General features: G+C 44.9%; 1 long non-coding RNA gene across 1 annotated transcript; it reads right to left on the bottom strand.

Annotated features, from left to right (window-relative positions):
* Positions 1 to 1,562: 1,562 nt before the first annotated feature.
* LOC108447227 lies at positions 1,563 to 9,721 on the bottom strand. Its single transcript, XR_001862667.1, has 2 exons — positions 8,511 to 9,721; positions 1,563 to 8,303 (listed from the first exon to the last, which is right to left on the bottom strand). It is a non-coding gene; the product is annotated as an uncharacterized LOC108447227 (long non-coding RNA).
* Positions 9,722 to 9,752: the final 31 nt, after the last annotated feature.

Here is a 9,752-nt window from a genome sequence, read left to right as displayed (position 1 = left end):
AAGAGATCGCAAAAAAAAAAATCTTTCCCTTGAACAGTTACAAGTGAAACTGACATTGAATAGAGGCAAGAAGGGAAGTCTCACTCAGGCTGACGTTTGGGGGTTCCCTCTGTATACCTGCAGGCTAATGAAGCTGATGGCTCTCTGAAGCTACTGTTTGGTTCCTGGGAGCCATGGATGTGGAGAACGAATTTGGCATTAAACCCATATGAACCCCAAAAGGAGGTCTCTGGTTCTGCAGGAGTGCACAGTCTGTGGCAAGGTTTCCATAGCTGCAGGGAGAAAAGCTAAAGACCAGCTGCTGGTCTCACCATGAAACATCCAAAATAAAGGTGCAGTAGTCTTAATCCTGGTCTATACCACCATACCAGAGAGGAAAAAATTTTCTCCAATAGCCTTAATTAGGAGAAAGACACCTAGAGCTAATCAATTAATTCTTTACATAAGGCATGAGCAGCCCTTCTCAGCCTGCAAACCACTAAGCAAAGTTTTCATGCCATGGGGAGCCACCAGGTCCTGATACCTGAGCCTGAATAACATGTGGAGGAGGAGCTGGGAGGGAGAAAGTGAGAGCTGCCCCATCCTTGAGTTCTGCGTCTCCCGGGGTCACACTGGGTGTTGGACCACAGGGGTTCCTGCACAGGCTCACATCCACCAGGCAGTCGACCACCCCCGATCCAGCACTGGGCTTAATTTTCACAGTCACATACATCGTCAAACATCTCTAATTCAGTGGGAATTAGAGGCTTTTAGATCCGACTTCCATGATTCAGGAGCTTAAAATTTTGTGGGACGTGGGTGCGCTTCCCTCACGTGGGACATCTGAAAGGCCAAGGCTTGCTCATCTTCAAAATTACATGTAGTGTTTGGATATCTTTCATGTCGCAGTGCAATTTCCAGGATGAATGCATGTGCTGCACCCCTTTATGGTAAGTGTGTTTTAATTTAGGCCTCTGTGATGTAAGACCCTGAAAAGTGCATTAAAATTGAAAAGGCAGCTGGTCCTCAACACTAAAGGCACAAATATGATACCACAAAACATCTTCTGAAGGGTGTGACTTCTTCAAACACACCTTCATTAGAAAGGTTAAAATTCAGAAGAGAGACGGCACATGTCTTACAGTCATTATTAAAAAAAACAAAACCAAAAAAAGTCAGTGGGAGCATTATAACTAAGAATCTAAGTTTAGTTCTTTATCCAAGTTTCATGTTGGCACAAGTGCAAAGGAAAGGCTCTTGTTTAGGCAGCAAGTATTTGTAGGTGAAAACACTACTTTGAAGGGTGAAAAACGTGTTTCATCTGCAGAGTTATTTTTGAACTTGGAAATCAGGGCATAAAGGATTTTCCTAGGATGGAAATGCACACTGGAACACTTTTACTCAGGCCACACAAGGCAAACGACTACAACCATGTTCAGTTTGATGGGGCACCTTCACAGCAGCATTTCATTTTAACCCATGATGATATAAACTATAAGAAGAGAATTAGCAGTGTGCTATTTAGGCTTGAAGCATTTAACTTCGCTCCAAAATTCTTCTAAGTTCAGAGTAATTCTGGTGTGTCTCACAAATATATTAGAATTTATTTCTGTCCTTTCCAATAGTAAGTTACAGAGGAATGGAGGGTCTCAGGTGATTTATGCACCACTTACAGCCAAGCAACTAGACACACATAAACAAGCACAGAGAATTAAACTCGAGTGGATGTTGTTTTCCTATCTTAAATGATTCCCAAATGCTCCTGAGTTTAAGTCTTCTTCCTGACACCCAGGTATCTCCTTGGGCTGTAGTTCCGTCTGCTGTAATGGAAGACCAACACTCTCCTCCACCCCTACAAATGACTGTGAAGGATACAAATGAAAATTAGTATATTAGATCAGACAGGATTACACAGATAATCTAACTAAATCAAAAGTCACAATATATAATTTATTGTATTTTTAAATTGTTTTTTCAAGATCTCATGTTTCTCAGTGATTATCTCCAACCCAATACTTGAAAAATCAGTATAAGAAAATACTGTATAATGAAATGCCATTGTTAAAAGGTCAAAGCCCCATTTGGGGTAGTTGTGTGAAGCAAAGTTACTGCAGAGCTTCCACAGCTTCCTGCAATAGGAGACGTTATGATCAAAGAAAGCTCTGGCTGTGATTTTGGTGACAGCTAAATGGTAGTGGCACAAAGCCCTTACCACTGCTAGCATTCTTTAGAAAGCACAGGGCAACAGGCTCTGGTGACCTTTCTCAAAAGGTGCCTTGCTCATCCTGTAACTAGGGTAGGTCCATTTGCAGAGGGGATAGAATTGACCTTGCCACAGGAAGGTGGAAATCACCTCTGCTTTCCACCCTCTCAGGATTTAAAGAAGACAGCTATCCCTGTTTCTTTCAAGAAAACAAAGACTTGTCCCGCTTTTTTTGCAAGCCAGAGAGAAGCCAAAATTCAGACTGCCATCTCACAGGATTTTGATCAAGTCATGTGGGAGAGCTTTCACGTTTGTGACTTTCTTAGACTGAAAAAACGTCAAAGAGAAGACCCAAATTTCTTTAGAGCTGAGCAGGAACCAATTTATAGGAAGTGTTTCAATGTCAGAGCTATTCAGAGCATTTTGTGCAGTAACAAATTAAATACCAGTAGTGTGGCAATGTCTTTGGCACAAGGAAAAGCAGTTATGTGCAAGGTATTGCATCCAGACCACGTGGTTATAGAGCAGTTCTTTCACCCCTCAGTGAGTTTTGGACTACAACTCCTGCTGTATGGAAGGAACAGATCAGGCGGGAGAAAAGAAGCAGAACACAAAAATTAAAGGAAGAGCCCAGACTCTGATAGGTTTGATAAAGACAAAAACGATGGCATTAAAAAACTACTATCATTCACCAAAATGTCATCTTCATAAGCTCTCTACTCCCCTATTAGATTTTTTTTAAATGGTTACAAAATGCAGAGATTCATGTCCACACTGAACACGTGACCCTGAAGACATGCATGGTTCCAGCATACATGTGTGTTCTCCAGTGCATGAAATCAGGAGGCAGGAATTTACCATAAGTCACTGAAGGTCCATAATGGCTATTTAAAATAAAATATCTCTTCTGGATCATCTGATCCTGCTGCCACTGCCTTCAGTGGGGCTGAATCAGGCAGTTATCATCAGTGCCATGTAACTCCTCCCTTTCAAACCATCCCTCCAGCCATACTTTGCAAAGCTGCAGCGAAATAATTATCATGTGTAAAAGTACGTGCAGGAGGGGATGAAATTCTCTTCCTAAACATAGCTTACAGCACATCCATTTAAGTGTAAATGCTGGGGTTTCTAGACTTGAAGAGAAAAACAAAATCAAAGGCAAATGTTTACCTGCCATGGATCTGGAGGTTTCCTTCACAGTCTCTGCAACTTAAGCCAAGTACTCCTGGTTAGGGAAGTGAAGCTTATTTTTCAGAATGTCATCCATTTGCTATTTTCTAAATAATTCTTCTTGGTCACACTAAACCTTAAATTAACCCCGACTCCCACCCGCTTGCAATTTTAGCACGATGGCATTAACTGCAGAAGGAACAAAAAAAGCCCTTCAGCTGCCACTTTAGCATGCCCCATATCTTGGATTGTTTTTACTTTCAGCTTTTAAGGTCAGAACACGCATCCAGCAATAACCAGCCCTTTTTTTCCCCCTAAGAGACTGGAGAGTCTACTGTCTAAAACAAGGGAGTTCTGTGAGCATGATCAAGCTTGTGCTTTTGGTCTTGTAGGTGTGAAGCTCTCATAACCTGGGCTTGCTTTTCTGGGCTTTGTTAAGCCTGGCAGGAAACACTGCTGGGGATGCAGCTGGCAGTGAGCACCTGGAAGGCCTTGCACCCAGTACCTGCAAATGACAGCTTCTGTTACCACAGCTTCTGTTAACGACCACACACAGAGCAGACCTGTGAGTCTTCATTCCCTTCTAGATGGATCTGGAATCCATACTGGAGTATATGTACAGTCCCCAAAGGTTTTTGTGTGGAGTGACTAATTACTTTTCTCCTTAGAACTGGGCAGGGAAGCATAATGTGTCTGTGATTACCAGAACATAAAAGGAGCATAGGATTATTTTCCATGGGAATCCTTGGGAACATCTTGGAGGGTGGCTGTCTAAGGAGGTGTTCTCTGCAGGACCATTAAACTCTCCTCCCAGTTTCTTCATCATGTGCTGCGACTTATCCCAAAGCTATTCAGTGGTGCATGGGGTTAATCATGAACCTTCTTTAGCTCTAACTCTCCACCTCTGAGTCCTTCCAGGACACTCATAAGCCATGTGCTATATTTGCCTAGCTGGAGTTGTTATGAGGATGTTGACACAAGGGAAAATATCTGCCTGGGGAAGAGGGTGGACTGGCACCCTTTGAAATTAAATATGGCCAAGCATCTGCAAAGGACTGAGTGGGTCAGTGTCACTAAGCAGTGCTGAAGCAAAGGGCTGGGTAAATGAGGATACAGGCAGGGTACATACAACTCATTTCCCCTGTGTACCATACACCATTAAACATCCGACCCAGCCATGTCAGCATTTCCATATTTCAAAAGCTTAATTTAACTCCAGAAGCCTTTCCTGATTGATACCTGTGGGGGGGTTTCTCCCACAGCCAGGTCTGGACTGGGTAAACCTGCAATTATAACCACTCAGACACTGAATAGGACCCTGTAGTCACAGCAAGACACCAGGTGAGAAAAGGAGGTCAAGCCACAAAAACTGGTTTTGCCAAAGTAGTCAGTCAACTGTTCATGTCACCTGCTGAGGCTGATCAAAGAGCTCTGCAATAAAGGGGACGTGGGTGTTCAGAGGGGATGGTCTCACAATAGCTGTGAGAGAAAGGGAGGAACACCCAAGTGAAGTTTGGCTATCAGAAGGCAGCTTTCTGAAATACACTTAAAGGTTTAAACCTAATTCAAATAACCCCCAAGGAGGGGAGGAAAAGGTATGCACAGCTCCAGTGTTTTTCCGAGATCCATCCACTTTTGTGCTCCCTGAAGTAAAACCAGATTATTTGGCATCTGTTCGTTCAGTTCCCATGAGGCCCTGGAAACAGCTGTATCAAAAATGCAGAAACCTCTCAAGGGTGGAAAGGCATCTCAAGAGAAGAGCAGCCCTTCCCTCATGCCAAAAGTAGCCTGGATTTAGGACTAATCCTGAGGTTGCAGTCACACTTGCAAAGTTCCTGCACACTTATTTTTCAATTTGGTGGGCCAGGGCATGCTGAGCCAGGAACGCACAGGAGCAAAGCACTGCTGCAGAATTGGCAGCATGCTGTAAGTGAAGGTTTTGTAGCAGTTTTTCCTGCCAAGCATTCAGCACAAAAAGGTATGCAAAAAGTTCAAGAAGCAGTTGTGGACCCATCTCTTGTTGAGTCCATGCCAGGGACTTGACTCTAGTGGGACTCCCAAAACCATCATCCTCACCACTACGTATGAAGGAATCGCCCCCATCAACGCTGCTGTCTCGATAAACCTGCTAATGCCACCCTCTCACCAGGGTGGAATTTGGGAGTGGGAAGGCTGAAGTGTTGAATGCAAGATTAGAGCATTTTCCTGCTATCTGCATCACAAAGACAATGTGTCATGTGCTTGGGAGACTACAATTTAGGTTTGTTATCATCCCTTTATATCAAAAGGAAGTTATGCACACAAAGGAAACACCAAACCACCATGTCAGGGGGGCTATAAATCACTTACTGCTGAATATTAAGAGGGCAACAGTGCCCAGTAGGAAAGCAAACAAGGTTTTTGAAAGGAAAGCAAGGGCTTTGAAAATAATGCTTTTCCTCGTCATCTCCCCATTTCAATAAACTTTGATTTTATTTTGGGAGAGGATGAAGGAGAGCATGAGGTTTGATGAACACAGCTACAAATGACACCAGATTTGTCCCACAGGAATGACTCATGCCTGACTGCATGCACTGGTCAGTGCCTTCCCAGCCATCAGCACAGTCATTGCTGTTGCCCAAGATGATCCCATGGTGTCCAGGAAAGCCATACAGGCAACAGCACCGACATCGCCTAAACGTTGCCACTTTCTGTCCTAGTAAAATACAGGTTTACAAAAACCAAAAAATGGAGAAGTGGGATAGTCAGACCATCTGGCAGCAAGGGTCCTTTCTGCTTGCCTGCTCTGGTCTTACCAGCCTCCAAAAGGACATCCTGGGAAGACTGCAAGGAGCTCTCCACATCCTCTTGCCCTGCAGATGCCCAAAAGGATCCCAACAATTCTCCAAACCACATGTGGAAATCCCACTCCTGCTTTTTTCTGCTGAAAAAAAACTTAGTGTTTCCAAACTTTGTGACCTCCCAGAAAGTGTCAGCCCTGAAAGACTTTACTCTGACTGCAAATGTTGCAAATTGTTTCTGTAGCTCTTAAATTCTGAGCAATTATGATGGGGCAAAACACGGATGTAATCACTGCTTTTAAAATATGATTGCTGCTTGAAAGAATTATTGGGGAGGGGGGGTAATTGTCTGGAGGATGGCATGATTCAGGACTGCTGACTTCCACTCCTCACTCATTCAAAGTCACCAAGTGAGTCAGTGGAAAAATCATTGAATTGAGCACAGTCAACAGGGTACCAACATTCATATTTAGGTTCCTAAATCAACAGTGTGGAAGATTTCAGCTCCAAGGCTGAAAGGTTTTACAAGTGAGAGTAAGCGAAGGTAGGAGGCTACATTGCAAGCCTGCAGTAAACGCCATCCTAAACTTTGACACTTCAAATTCCAGTGGTTCTCACCCTAAGTAAGTGCTAGCTAAAGGGGTAACAGCACTCAGGGAAGTTTATTCCAATCCAAGCAGACTCAAGGTTCTCTGCAACAGCTGAAGTATCACTCTGCAAAATAAATGTTTCTTTTGAATATAAAACACAGGACAGTCATAGCAGGCAAATCGTTAGTATGCAGGAGCTGCTGCCTTGAAGCTCTGCCACCAAAGGCTAATTAATTCTAGGTAACGATTGCATCACAGGGAAGCGCTATTCTGTGTCTGAGCAGAAGCTCTGTATACAAACAACACAACACACAAACAGAAATCACACCTCTGAGAGAGAGCCTTTTCATTCACAAAAGTCAGTCAGCTCAAACACGCTACTTACAAGAACCGGCACAGTAACCTGAATATTAGAAAACTAAAATTCAATACTTCGGTGAAAGTAATAGTGAGAGGGTTGTGCAGTGAGTGAGAGAAATCATTAAGAGAATAAATCACTTAGCAGCTTGCAAACTGGCAGGACAGTGAAAGCAGAGATCAAATAAGAGATCTTGCAAATCCACAGGAAATGACTCAAGAAGCTAGATCAAGTAAAACTTCAGCTTCCAAGCCTCAGATACATTTGCTTCTTGCCATCGGGGTAAATATGTGCACACACAACATAAACACATAAAAATACATCCAGATCACACAGACAAGCTCTCAAGTATTAATCAGACAGTGATTAATATCCAGTCCTCCTCAGAGGTATAACCATTATAATGGCCTTTTAATTACATGATTGTGCCCTGGGTTTTTCACATGGCTATAACTCTCCCCATATTCTGCTTCTGTAGTAACCAACTGCTAAATACCACACTCCCCACTTCAGGCACATCAATGTTCCTGCTAATCACAGAAATTTTTGGCATGAAAGATTTTGAGCATGTTAGAAGTCTGTGCAATCTCAGCATCCTTTGGGGAAAAAAAAAGACATAGGATGGGTGGAAATGTCAAATCATTACATCTGGTCTTTTATTGTACAGCAGCTGAAGACGTTCCTACCATTTCCTTGCCCCCGACCCCTTACTCCTGCCCTGACACTTCCTTTTGCTGCCAGCTCAGCTTTTCCAAGATGTTTATCATGCCATTCTGCAAGCTGGATCCTTGAATAACTTTCCAAAAGAAAGAGGTATTGGGGGGTATTATTAGCTGGGACCATTTAGCAGATCCAGCAGCGTCACTCCTCAGTGGGGGATGCATTAACACAGCCGAGGGGGTGACAAACTGTGATTTGCAAAGGAATGGGTGGGAAGGGGGTGGGGGGACAGGCAGCATTGCCACCCAAAAGAGCACCCACAGTCTGCCAAGGGGAGGGCAGCAGGCTTGCACTCTCACACATTATCTGGTGTTATGGCCGAACCTCTAGCAGTGACTGGAGCATTACTATAATATTGTGCCACAAAGCTGCAGATTCTGGTACCACCTCCAAAGGCCATGCTGCTTCTCCCCGGGGAGAAGACCTCAAAGCTTTCATCAGCTCTTGCCTCTATCTCATTACTAGCAGTCCACAGATTTCTCTCCGGGATTCCATTTCTGTTCCTGAAAAGAAAATTTACAGCACTTAGAAACTGAAACCCAGCGGAGCAGAAACACAATTTCCACACCAAAATCTGAAAGCCCCTTTAAGACTAAATACCACAGACTAGACTTGAAAGATAAATCAGTATGTGACTCCCTTAGGAACTGCAGCCATATTGAAACTGAATATCCCTATGCAGTGAGAGCAGAGATGGCACATCTCCCTACCTTCAGTGGGAAAGGGATGCTGCAGTGGAGCGGCCTGCAAAAGCTGGAGGGCAAGGTGATGTGCTTAGGTGGTACAGACACATTTCTTCTCCCAGGATTGCCTGATCACAGAGGACCTGATGGAGTAAGCAAACCCAAAACTCACAGCTGGTTCCTCAGCTTCATGAGCCAAACTTTCTTTTCCATAGTTGGCTCCTGTTACCCCTCCTCTGTGGACCAAGCAAGTCCTGAGGGCAGATCTCATGCTGTATCTACGAACACAAGTTGGGAGAGTGTTTACAGTTATGACACTGTTCATTGCAGCAAAAAACATTTGAACTGACCTACGAGAAAAGTTGTATGATGTTACAAGCATGCTAGGTAGCATGCACCCCACAGCAATTCTGAATGTGACTCTAAGGGGCGATTTGAGCTCTTGTAGAGGGCAAGGTGGGGTGGGAAGAACACAAGGGTGGTGAGAAAACAGCACCTGAACCTCGGGATGCACTGCTGTGGGGGCAACATTGGCTCCCCAGGCTTCTTTACTGACCATCTGCCAGACCACTCACTGGGCACACAGCACCACAGTACGGAAACGCTTCCTGGGGGTCTTATCAGCCACGATGAGGAGCTGCGCAGAGCCAGGCTGCCCTGGGCTGGGCCAAACCCAACCAAGCGGAGCCAGGCTGGGCTGAACCCAGCCACCCTGGGAGATGTCAGGTTGAGGTGAGCCAAGATGTCCAGAGAAGGTCAACAAAGTTGATGACGGGTCTGGAGCACAAATCTCATGAGGAGCGGCTGAGGGAGTGGGGGTTGTTTAGCCTGAGAAAAGGAGGCTCAGGGGTAAGCTTATCACTCTACAACTACCTGAAAGAAGGGTGTGGCCAGGTTGGGGTTGGCCTCTTCACCAAGTCAACCAGTGACAGGACAAGGGGATACACTCTTAAGCTGTGCCAGGAGAGGTTTAGGTCAGACATTAGGTGGAATTTCTTCATAGAATTGGTTATTAGACATTGGAATAGGCTGCCCAGGGAGGTGGTGGAGTCACTGTCCCTGGAGGTGTTTAAGGGAAGACCAGACGTGGAACTCAGTGCCGGGGTCTGACTGACACCGTGGTGTTCGGTCATAGGTTGGACTCGATGATCTCAGAGGTCTTTTCCAACGTAATCGATGTGACTTTGAGCGCGGCCCGGCACGGCTGAGCCAGGTCTTGCTAGGTCCGGCTGCGCAGGGCTGAGCCGGACCGGGTGAGGCTGAACCCGG

This window comes from Corvus brachyrhynchos, unplaced genomic scaffold (assembly GCF_000691975.1).
Source record: "Corvus brachyrhynchos isolate BGI_N302 unplaced genomic scaffold, ASM69197v1 scaffold416, whole genome shotgun sequence".
NCBI classification, from domain to species: domain Eukaryota; kingdom Metazoa; phylum Chordata; class Aves; order Passeriformes; family Corvidae; genus Corvus; species Corvus brachyrhynchos.
The sequence above is the reverse complement of the archived record's forward strand: the minus strand, read 5'-3'. Positions and strand labels throughout refer to the sequence as shown.